Source organism: Miscanthus floridulus, chromosome 14 (genome assembly GCF_019320115.1).
Source record: "Miscanthus floridulus cultivar M001 chromosome 14, ASM1932011v1, whole genome shotgun sequence".
In the NCBI taxonomy this organism is placed as follows: Eukaryota; Viridiplantae; Streptophyta; class Magnoliopsida; order Poales; family Poaceae; genus Miscanthus; species Miscanthus floridulus.
The window spans coordinates 77,068,274-77,080,553 of record NC_089593.1 but is presented as its reverse complement, the minus strand read 5'-3'; the positions used below and the strand labels follow the sequence as shown (position 1 = coordinate 77,080,553).

At 46.3% G+C, this 12,280-nt stretch overlaps 1 pseudogene; it reads left to right on the top strand.

Annotated features, from left to right (window-relative positions):
- Positions 1–9,200: 9,200 nt before the first annotated feature.
- LOC136503808 (uncharacterized) lies at positions 9,201–10,464 on the top strand (annotated as a pseudogene).
- Positions 10,465–12,280: the final 1,816 nt, after the last annotated feature.

Below are 12,280 nucleotides of genomic sequence, written 5' to 3'. Positions count from 1 at the left end.
ACATATTCTTCATATACGTCAACAAATCCGGAAGAAACTCCAGGAAGCGCTGTGGAGGTTGGGGACTTACTAGTTGCAGAAGTTCCAGCAGGCTTATCCCCAGTCTCCGCCATGGCAGGGAGAACATCAAGAGGGATCGGGTCAACAAAGTTCCGCCCAAGCTCCTACGAAAAAGGATAAAATAGCAAGACAAGGAAAAGCTAAGCAAAAATGGATGCAGCAAGAGTACATAAAGTACCCAAACAAAGAGATAAACAACTCATAGCTGGGGGCGGGTTGTTGGCAGAGAACTCAGAGACGGCAGGAGGAATAACGCTCACTCCTTTCAGCATCTTCTGGAGACGCTTGAGTACCTCCTCATCGGTCAGCTCAAGAGCTGGGACCATGCGTGAAGGATCCTTGGCCCCAGAATACTCGAAGCCAAGGTGCTCCCGCTCTTTCAAAGGCTGAACTCGGCGACGAAGAAAACTCGAAACAATACCAAAACCGGTTAAACCCTGCTGTTTCAGCATGCTAATCCTATCAAGGAGTGGCTGGATCACTTGAATCTCAGCAGGTGACTCAAGTTTCTTGTCCCATCGGTCATTCACCACAGGACCAGATCCAGAGTGGACGATAAGGGAAGGGATCAAATTAGCAGCATAAAACCAGTCGACACGCCAATCTTTTACAGAATCAACCAGGTCATAGTCAAAGAACTTGCTCTTAAGACCCTGGCGAAACTGAATCCCGCAACCGCCAAGAACGCTGGTTTCTTCGCGGCGGGGTTGAGGTTTCAGACGAAAGAAGTAGCGAAAAAGAGATAGAGAAGGAGAGATTCCAAGGAAAGCTTCACAGAGATGAACGAAAACGGAAAGATGGAGAACGGCATTAGGGGTTAGATGGTTCAGACTAACCCCAAAATAACCAAGAAACTGATGAAGGAAGGCGGAAGCAGGAAGGCAAAGTCCGGCACGGACAAAGGAAACGAAGAGGACAATCTCACCAGGACCCGGAGCAGGAACCCGATGCTCGTCCGGAATTCTCCGTTCAGCGATGACTTTGCTTTGGATCAAGCCGTCGCTGACGAGCTCGCGCAGCTGATCTTCGCTTGTTGTTGGAGCCGGCCAAACCTTCTGAGCAGCCTTCATGGCCACGAACTCTTGGTTCTCGATCAAAGAAAGGGATGACTCCTTGTCCACGAAGGTCGCCTGGGACTTGCTCGCGGTTTTCTTCTTACCCATGAACTAGCGGAAGCAAAAAGGTACTGGGGAAGATGAAGCTAGATGGCGGCGCTAAGGACGGCGGCGGCAATGGCGACGGCGGATGATTAAGAGCTAGGGTTTGAAGGCAAAAGAAAGGCAGTAAAGAAAAAGAGGATGAAGGGTCTATAAATAAATTTTACAGCGTTAGAAACGGCCCACTGGGCCTGTTAAAACACCGTGTGAGAACGCAACGGTCCATTTACCGACGCAGCTAAAATGACGGAGGGCACAAATCCACACAACGGTACAATCCAATGGGCAGATTTCAGACTTATCCGTCCAGCACCACGGCAGGGTTATCAGATCACTACAAGAACAACCCGTCAACCAAGAAGAAACAAAGGGCTACCTCACAAGGAACAAAAGAACCCGGTTATTTAAGAAAGAACTCGGTAATCTCATGAACGACAGGGATCACAGCAGAGAAGTAAAGGACAACTCAGAAGACAAGATTTGTTCCATTACAAGCGACTTCAAAAATAGAAGATTACAAATCTTACAAGACCCAACGAACTCGGTACCATGAAAAGCAAAGTAGCAAAGAGGAACACGGACACGGCTAGGCTCTAGAACGACTACGTGTCCCAAATTGCTACTCGGAAGGACAAACCGCCATCAGCTACACTGTTTTCTTCAAAGGACGGACGCAGTGCATCCAAGGCGGAAATCAGCAGCACGGCAGGACAACATGGAGCAGAGAAGGCCGGCGGGCATCTGTCTACCCAAGACCGATGTGATGCTGGATATGGTGTTGATCTGCACCGGACAGTCTCAGGACAGGCGACGAAGATCAACCCAGAACTACCAGATGAAGGAACGAAGCCCACATCACAAGACTTCCTCCAACTACCGCATGTACATCCTGGTACAATGCTGTCGCGGGATTAGCCTACCTCTAATCCCTATCACAAGACTTCCTCCAGCTACGACAAGACACACAGGAACTACAAAATATGCCCGGGGGCTGCTCTACTTCACAAACTACCATGTTCATGACCACGAAGGTTTCAACAGAATGTCCAATGGATGAAAACAAGCACTCCGGGACAGAATTTATAGATCAAAGGAGCGGCGCACATGGACTAGGAGTACCAACGAAATAAGCCTAACAAAGGACACAGTGAAAAGATAGGACTCAATAATGGAAGACTCAGGCGAGAGGGAACAGTACTCAAAGACGAGCATATTCGGAAGAATATACCAGCACAGTACAACCCGTGAACAAAAGGCATTTACACTCAACCACCACCATACAACTACATCTAACAACAGCAGACTATCAAAGAATACGCCAAGACCTCGCATCCGAGTTCTTCCTGAACAAAACAACACGGATATACGCTCGGAGGCTGCATGCTGCGAAACTACTCGGATGATGGTTTAATCCAAGACTAAAGGGCTGCTTCGGAAGGATGCTGCAAAACTACTCGGATGATGACATAATCCAAGTCTCGGGGACTACTTCAGAACACAAATTTTCAAACAACATAAAGATTCAAGACCCTCTAACTTTTTGTTCCAAATAGCAAGAGGCTTGGGGGCTACACTCAGCGAGTGCCCTTTTTCTTCGAAAAAGCGCACGTCACCAAAATACTTCCTCAACGCAGACCACTTCAAGACATTACGACAAAAAGAACCCGGAATGAGCCATATTCGAGTTCTTTTTGATAAAACTTCAATGAACAATCAGAGCAACTTCAAAACATGATCCTCTAGCTTCTTGTTCCAAATAGCAAGAGGCTTGGGGGCTACAACCTGATGGATGTTCTTTTTCTTCAAAAAGCACTCACCACCTGAAGATCCCAAGAAGCGCTACAAGGTTTCACTCCAGAAAGCACTCGGATGACGTTTGTTCCTACTCAACAAGACCTGAAGGAGCAAAACGAGACTTTCAGAGCTCAACCATGAAGTGCTCGGGGGCTTGTCGATGCGGGACCCACAGGATACCCCGCAAGGGAGAGAGAAGATCTAGTCTAACTAGGATTCTTCCCATGTAATCTTAGTAGTAGTATTATTCAGTAATCCTACTAGGAACTCTCATTGTAAACCGACTAGGACTCTGGCCTCCTGACTATATAAAGGAGGGCAGGGCTCCTGGAGGAGAAAAAAACAACAATTGTACGACACTTCATAATCAATCCAACGTAGAGGCTAACGCCGACTAGACGTAGGGCTGTTACTCGATCAACGATCGAGGATCCAAACCAGGATAAGTCGTTTGTCTCTTGCGTTCACCATCAAGTTTTGCATACGCTGAAGCCCGAACATACTGCCTCGGGTACCCCCGTGGCAGGCTATCGGTGGTAAAACATCGACAAGGGGGACCTTTAGTCCCGGGTGAAGCCACAGCCCGGGACTAAAGGTCCTTTAGTTCTGGGTGATGGTTAGAACCGGGACTAAAAGTCTGACCTTTAGTCCCGAGTGCAGCCACGGACCAGGAGTAAAGAGAATTTTGGCGGGCCGCGAAAACACAGCCCATCTTTAGTCCCGAGTGGTTGATCAACCCAGGAGTAAATGTGAGCTACAGTTTGGCTTCCCGCCGGTTTCTAGAAGTTTTTCCTTTTTTATATATTTCTTTTATATAAATATGCAGAGAGTTGTTAATTGCCTAGTAAATAAAATATTAGCAAAAAAATTACAAAAAGAATTCCTGGACCTGGTTTTGCATTATTGTACATAAGAAAAATATGTAACCTAAACTCTTTTGTTTTACCATATAAATATTTAACATAGTATAAATAATAATCATAATTTTCACCATGCAAAAATGTACTACTTAATTAAAATCATTAAAACTATTGCTTTTCGACAGGAAATTAGTTTTCACATCTTATTGACGTTGAAAATTCATTTAAACCATAGAAAATATGAAAACACGACAAAAAATATGAAGTCACAATTATTACATAATAGGTCTAATACATCACCATATCAAGCCGGGACAAACAATTTTTTCACAAATTTTTTCACATCAGATGCATTGCTTTTGCTTTGTGCGACATGGAAATCCCACCATCAAACACAAATTTAATCTGAACATAGAAAAAAAAATAAAACACCTAATAAACATCTCTGAATTCACAATTATTACATAATACCTCTAATACACACTATTAAACATCACTATATATATATCAAGCGGGCATAGTAGTGAACTTCTTCTTAACGTATATCCCTTGGTTATGATCGCGTCGTAACCATGGAGTGTCCTCATCATTTAGCTAGATGTTTGGGTCTTTGTTCACTGTGAAGGGTGAAATTCGGTTATCCTTTTCATAATCTTCTGATACGTCTGACTTGTCTTCAATTCCGACGATGTTTCTTTTCCCTGAAAGAACTATGTGGCGCTTTGGCTCATTGATTGGGTCATTGTTTTTCCCTCTCTTCGGTTTTGTAGACATGTCCTTGACATAGAACACCTGATTCACATCCTTGGCAAGGACGAATGGTTCGTCTTTGTACCCAATATTATTGAGGTCCACGGTTGTCATTCCATACTGGTTGTCGACTGCTACCCCGCCTCCAGTCGCCTTTACCCATTAGCACTTGAACAAAGGTACCTTAAAAGTAGGTGCATAGTTTAGTTCCCATATCTCCTCTATTCGGCTATAATATGTTTGCTTATTTCCATTAGGGTCGGTGGCATATATGCAGACACCACAGTTTTGGTTGGTGCTCCTTTTATCTTGGGCTACTGTGTAAAATGTATTCCCATTTATCTCGTACCCTTTGTATGTGAGGATATGCCACGATGGCTGCCTAGCCAACAAATACAATTGCTCATCAATACTCTCATCACCCTGACATTCTTTTCGCAACCAGTCACTGAAAGTTTCCATGTGCTAACGCGTAATCCAAGCTTCAGACTTCCCTGGAAACTCGGATCGGAGCAACTCTTTTTGTGTCTCGATATACGGATCCACCAAGGAGGAGTTTTGCAGAACTGTGTGGTGTGCTTTATTAAAATAATTGTCCTGCATACCAATATATGTTTTCTTCCCTAGTGTCCCCTTTCCACTTAGTCTCCCCTTGTGTCGCGATTCAGGAACACCAATCGGGTCAAGGTCGGGAATAAAGTCAACACAAAACTCAATGACCTCCTCTATTCCATAGCCCTTGGCGATGCTTCCTTCTGGCCGAGCACGGTTATGAACATATTTCTTTAGGACTCCCATGAACCTCTCAAAGGGGAACATGTTGTGCAGGAACACAGGACCGAGAATACTAATCTCCTTGACCAGGTGAACTAGGAGGTGTGTCATGATATTAAAGAAGGAAGGAGGGAACACCAACTCAAAGCTAACAAGACATTGAACCACATCATTCTGTAGTTTAGCTAGATCCATTGGATCGATTGCCTTCTAAGAAATTGCATTGAGGAATGCACATAGCTTCACGGTGGCTAGACATACATTTGGAGGTAGAATTCCTCTTAATGCAACTGGAAGCAATTGCGTCATGAGCACGTGGCAGTCATGAGACTTTAAGTTTAGGAATTTCTTCTCTGGCACATATATTATACCCTTTATATTTGAGGAGAATCTAGATGGTACCTTGATGCTTGCTAGGCATTCAAACATGATTTCCTTCTCTTCTTTGCTAAGAGTGTAGCTGGCAGGACTTAAGTAATGGCGTCCCTCATCTGTCTTCTCTGGATGCAGGTTGTCTCATTCTTTCAAACACCGCAGGTCCTGTCGTACTTCAAGTGTGTCCTTAGGCTTCCCATACACACCCATGAAGCCTAGCAGGTTCACACAAAGATTCTTCATCAGGTGCATCACGTCGATCATGCTACGGACCTCTAGGACTTGCCAATAGGGTAGCTCCCAAAATATGGACTTCTTCCACATGGGTGCGTGACCGTCGGCGTCATTCGGAACAGGTTCGCTGCCATGTGCCTTTCCAAATACTACTTTCACATCCTTGACCATATTGAGTACATCCTCACCAGTTCGGTTGCCCGGCTTGGTCTGGTGGTCTACCTTACCTTTAAAATGCTTGCCTTTCTTTCTTAGGGGGTGATTCGCCGGAAGAAATCGACGATGGCCAAGGTACATGACCTTTCGACATTTTTTTCAAGAATATACCTTTAATGTCATTGAAACAGTGCGTGCATGCATTATATCCCTTGTTTGATTGTCCTGAAAGATTACTTAGAGCAGGCCAATCATTGATTGTTATGAACAACAATGCTCGCAGGTCAAAGTGCTCCTGTTTGTGCTCATCCCACACACGTACACCTGGTCTGTTCCACAAAAGTAGAAGTTCTTCAACTAGTGGCCTCAGGTACACATCGATGTCGTTGCCAGGTTGCCTTGGGCCTTGGATGAGCACTGGCATCATAATAAACTTACGCTTCATGCATAACCAGGGAGGAAGGTTGTAGATACATAGAGTAACAGGCCAAGTGCTATGACTACTGCTCTGCTCCCCGAAAGGATTCATACCATCCGTACTTAAAGCAAACCTTAAGTTTCTTGCGTCATTTGCAAACTCCGGGAATTCTCTATCGATTGCTCTTCACTGGGACCCATCAGTAGGGTGTCTCAACATATTGTCTACCTTACGGTCTTCTTTGTGCCATCGCAACAACTTTGCATGGTCTTTGTTTCTGAACAGACGTTTCAAGCATGGTATTACAGGAGCATACCATATAATCTTGGCAGGGATTTTCTTCGTGGGACGTTCACCCTCAACATCACCAGGGTCATCTCGTCTGATCTTATACCGCGATGCATGACATACCGGGCATGCATCTAACCTCTCGTACTCCTCGCCACGGTAGAGGATGCAGTCATTAGGACATGCATGTATCTTCTGAATTTCTAATCCTAAAGGGCAAACTACCTGTTTTGCTTCGTACGTAGTGGCGGGCAATTCGTTATCCTTTGGAAGCATCTTCTTTTGGATTTTTAGTAACTCCCCAAATCCCTTGTCAGATACACCATTCTTTGCCTTCCATTGCAGCAATTCTAGTGTGGTACCCAACTTTTTCTGCCCCGCATCACAAGTTGGGTATAGCAATTTCTTGTGATCCTCTAGCATGCGCTCGAACTTGATCTTCTCCTTTTCACTTTCGCATTCTCTTTGTGCGTCACAAATGGCCTGACCAAGATCATCAGCAGACTCATCTTCTGCCCCTACCTCTTCTTCAGCTTCCCCCATTGCAGTATCATTGAAGGCACTATATTCAGCAATAATGTCATCATCGTCCCATTGTTCTTCTTCACCTTCTTTCATTACAACCCCGGTTTCTCCGTGCTTCGTCCAACAAATATAGTTTGGCATGAAACCCGACTTCAACAAGTGTGAATGAAGACTCCTTGATCTAGCATATTCCTTCAAATTCTTACATATGACACATGGGCAGCACATGAAACCATCGCGTTTGTTTGCCTCGGGCACACGTAAGAAAGAATGCACGTCCTCAATGAACTCTTGGGAGCGGCGATCAGCATTGTACATCCAATGCCGGCTCATCTGCATTACATGACATACATACCATATTAAAACCTAGAACATAATTAGTTAATTATACGACATGCATGCCACCACACAAGGTATTAATTTATGAAAGTCTCGCTACAATGTAGACAATCCCAACTACCACTAAAAAAACTAAAGCTAAAATGCACTTCAGCAGCATAAGGATTTCGTGACCAATCCCAACTAAAACAGATAGATCATGCGTTTGTTCAACATCTATGGGCTTCTTCCGCAGGATCACTGCCTCATCAGCCACCGTAGCCGCCTGTGCAAGAGAGTTTTGCACGTGTTCAACATACTCTTCCTCCCAGTACCGGCCTGAACATCCAATGCCATCCCACTGAAATTAAAACAAAAAATTAGAACTTTAATCACAATCATCATGAAAATAAGTATAAATTAACCATAATCATCAAATGTGACAAAATAACTCACATTGCGATCCAGACACTTGTAGAAAATACGGCCCTTGTTGGGACACTCCTTCCTCACCCGGTACTCCATCACAATCTTCTCCTCACACTTGCCGCATGCAATAAGAGGGAGGTCCGACCTCAGTCGCTTTGGAACCCGATGAGAGGCCAAGGACCCAGAAGCAGTTGCCATCTACTCTCTATACTCATTTTTAATATAATATAAATTTCTCATTTTATAAACAAATAAAATTAAAAAAAACTCTAAAATTCTCTATATCTCTAAACCATGAAGTGTGCTATGCATGCTAGAAATGAAAGCTGAATACTGGTTTTGAATAACTACTTTAACCTTCCTTCATCCAAATATGCAAACTTTAAAGTGATTTTGAGTTTAAATGGCTTACAAATAAAAAAAAATCCACCATAAAAAACCACATATATCTAGTCCACAAAATGAGATATGCTACTGATGAAACATGAGAGTATAAAGTTGGTAACCTTTAGAACCGAAGAATCGATGGGGGAAAAGAAGAAATCTTGTGATTACCGGTGATGAGGAAGAAGAGAGGCCGGCGATGAAGCAAGAACACTGAGCTCGAAGTGGCTCGTGTTCGGGAAGGAAGAAGGGGTATATAGGAGGGTATCTTTAGTCCTGGTTGGAGACAGCAACCGGGACTAAAGGTCCCTTTCTAGTCCCGGACGGAGCCTCCAGTCGGGAGTAGACTTTTACTCTCGGTTGGAGGGACCAACCGAGAGTAAAAGTTAACCTTTAGTCCCGGTTGGTAGATCCAACCGGGACTAAAGGTCCCCTGCAGCAAAAGCCTGCTGCAGTAGCCATTGGGCAGGGACCTTTAGTCCCGGTTGGAGCTATCAACCGGGACTAAAGGTTTCTCTAGTCCTGGGCGCGAAAAATACATGGACTAAAGCCAAATTTTGAAGTGGATCAAAAGTAGTTTCTCTACTAGTATGGCATGTCCCCAACCGCCGCGGACTCGCGCACCCTCCCCGGGCGCCCCGCTCGCCTCCTTCCCCACCCGCGACCGAGAGGCAGGCAATGCGCAGGCTCCAGGCGCGGATGGCATCGACGGTGGCGCCGCGCCATACTGCTAGAGCCCCGGCGACGCATACCGTCCTCCCTGACGAGATCTGGGAGGAGATCTTCCTGTGCCTCGACGCCGCGGCCGACCTCGCCCGCGCCTCCGCCGGCTGCTCCTCCTTCCGCCGCATTGTCTCCGACCGCCGGTTCGTCCGCTGCTTCCGGTCTCTCCACTCCCCTCCAGTCCTCGGGTTGATCAGATACGGATACCGAGAATTCCTCCCCGTCGGACCGCTCCGCCCCGGAAGCCTGCGCGCTTGCGCAAGACGCCGACTTCACCTTCTCCTTCCTCCCCGACCCCAGCGCGTGGAGCTCTCGCGACGCCCGCGATGGCCGCGTCCGTCTCTCCCGGTGCATCTCCGCCGCAATCGCCTTCGAGGATTTCCTAGTCTGCGACCCCTTGCATCGCCGGTACGTCAAGATTCCCCGCATACTGGACGACCTACTGGCGGCCTCCACCCCTGACAATGGTACGGCGCGGCATCTGTTACCCGTTCTGGCTCCAACCGGTGACAATGACGAGGAGGAATCGTTCAGACTTATATGCACTGTGCAGGACAAAGGCAAACGCAAGGTCATGGCTTTCGTCTTCTCTTCCTGCAACCAGACGTGGCAAGGTATTATAAGCACGATCTATTTGCCTAATGGATTTATTGGATGCAAGCCCTACTATGCGCACGGCTGCTTGTTCTGGATGTTCTTTGGCAAGGGCTATTCGCTAATGCTTGATACAGGTGAGATGAAATCCTCTATCATTGACCTCCCGCCCCACAATTTTGATTTTGGTTCAATGCGTGCCATTGTCGAGGCAGAGGACGGCAGACTCGGGTTCTTAACTATTGGTGATGGCGCAATTGACCTGTATTGCAAGAATTGGCAAAGCAATGGTGTTGGCGCACAAGAGTGGCAGCATGACAAACTGATTCTGTTGCCCAAAGACTCTGGCGTCAACTATAGTTGGGACATTGTGGGCAGAGTAGGGCGTTACGTAGCTCTAGTAGCTCATGACCCAATCTGTGATGAGTCGTCGCCAAATTCTGAACTTTTTGTACTGGACATTAAGACATTGCTTGTTGAGAAGCTCTGCACCTTGAACAATGGCATGTTCTGTGGTTTTACTTATGCAAGATTTCCACCACCGTTGGCACTGCCAAGCATATGAAATGGTAAAAACTGTCTTCCATGTTTCTTCAGCTGTTGGGAATTATATTGTATTGGTGGTTTGCTATGTCATCCTACTTGTTACCAAAGTGCACTTGCTGCTGGCATATCCAAATTTTCTCGTTTCCACCATTGTCACCATGGAGCCCTTGTAGTCCATGTGATCCTTTGGCGTTTTGGATTAATTTTGTATTGTATGTCATTTACTAAATTTTTTGGTGTACTCTGTATTCTGTAGCTAGCGCCTGAATATTAGGACAGGCAAATTTGTATAGTGCCTGAATACTTGAGCAGACAAATTGGTCTCTGTTTTTCTTTTTAAATAAATGCACTGGGTTAATCATTGATATACATTCCTTTTGATAGATTTCAAATTTGCATTAACGGATAGAATGAATAGCTTGTTTCACATGCACAAGTAGATAGGCCATGTTCATTTGTCTTATGAGCCATACTGTTTCAGCGAAGGAACAGTGTTTTTCTCTCACAACGAATCAGCGAACAGTACTTTCAGCCATGTCTTTTTAGTGAAGCGAACAGGGCCAGTCATCTAACTTTGCTCAAGTCCCTCTTGATTATTCTAACACTGTATTCTTTGGTAGGTCTGCTCTCTTGACTTTGAGGTGACAGAGCAGCATGGTTGGGAGCATCTGTATGAAGGCTTAGCCATGTCATGCAAGACGTCAACAGCTACTAGCACTCTAGCAGTGATGGGCATTCATCTCTAGATGATCGGCTGTTATTTAGTGGTTTAGTCCCCGGAATCTTATTCCTCCTGTTTGTCGTTTTGCCCTGATTTGTGCCCTTAACTATGTACTCATGATTTGTCGAGGTTAGCTGGTACAATTCTGAAGACAAAGAACAAACTGTTAGAATTGGCTTCTTCCCAGCTCATTCATTCCTGATCACCCCAGCATGCATAACTATCAAGGTGCTTGTTTCAGACCTGTGATTGTATCCTTTTCTGCAGAGTCCTGTGTTTACAGATCATCAAAACGCACTATGTTGTGTGGTGTCCTAGTAGCTCAGTGTTGGTCTGATTTCATTCTCAGGATCAGGTTACTGTGGTAGCAGCGAGATTGCAAGAAAACAATTAGATCGAATTGTAATGTAATGCGATGTTTCACAGAGTGTATTGTTTTTGCTCTCTTGTGCTTGTAATGCAGAACATGTACTATATATATAGGTGTGTGATTCAGCGTTGCTGCTATAAGCCACTGCCTGTTCATATGTCACCAGATGTATATACCATGTGTTTGGTTTGGGGATGATGTGGGATGGGGTGGACCTAACCCATTTTTAATGGGTTGGGTTGAACCCATCTCTTGTTTGGTTTGGAGGTTGGATCGATTCCAGTTCTGTGTTTGGATAGGAGAATATCTAGAACTAGGTTGGGTCATTGACATGTGGACCCCGTTTGTCAGTGTCTGTTCCTTCGTTCTCCTTCCGCTGAGGCCGTGTGCGCGGCTCGCCTCGCGCGACAGGGGCTGAGGCCGCTCGCCCCGCGCCGCCGAGGGCCGGGGAAGCCCCACGCTGCGCTGCGCTGCCCACCGGAGCTAGCGCCACCCAGCCCCTCCCTGCGCCGTCGCCCTTGCTCCTCCCTCCGTCTGCTCCGCCCGCTGGAGCTCCCTTCGGGCCACCATGGCTGCGAGCCGGAGGTCATGCCACTCAGTCCTGACCCCGCGTCGTCGCCCTCCTGCTCCGGACCTGCTGCAACGGCGTCGTGGCCCGCACCGGCGGCGGCCGCGCCCCGCACCTCGCGACTCTTCCCCGCACGAGCGCGACTGCGACCCAGTCGAACCCGCTCCATCCCTTCGTTTTGGTGGAATCAGACGAACCCGCATCTCAGGGGAATATGCCAACCCGGGTCGACCCCT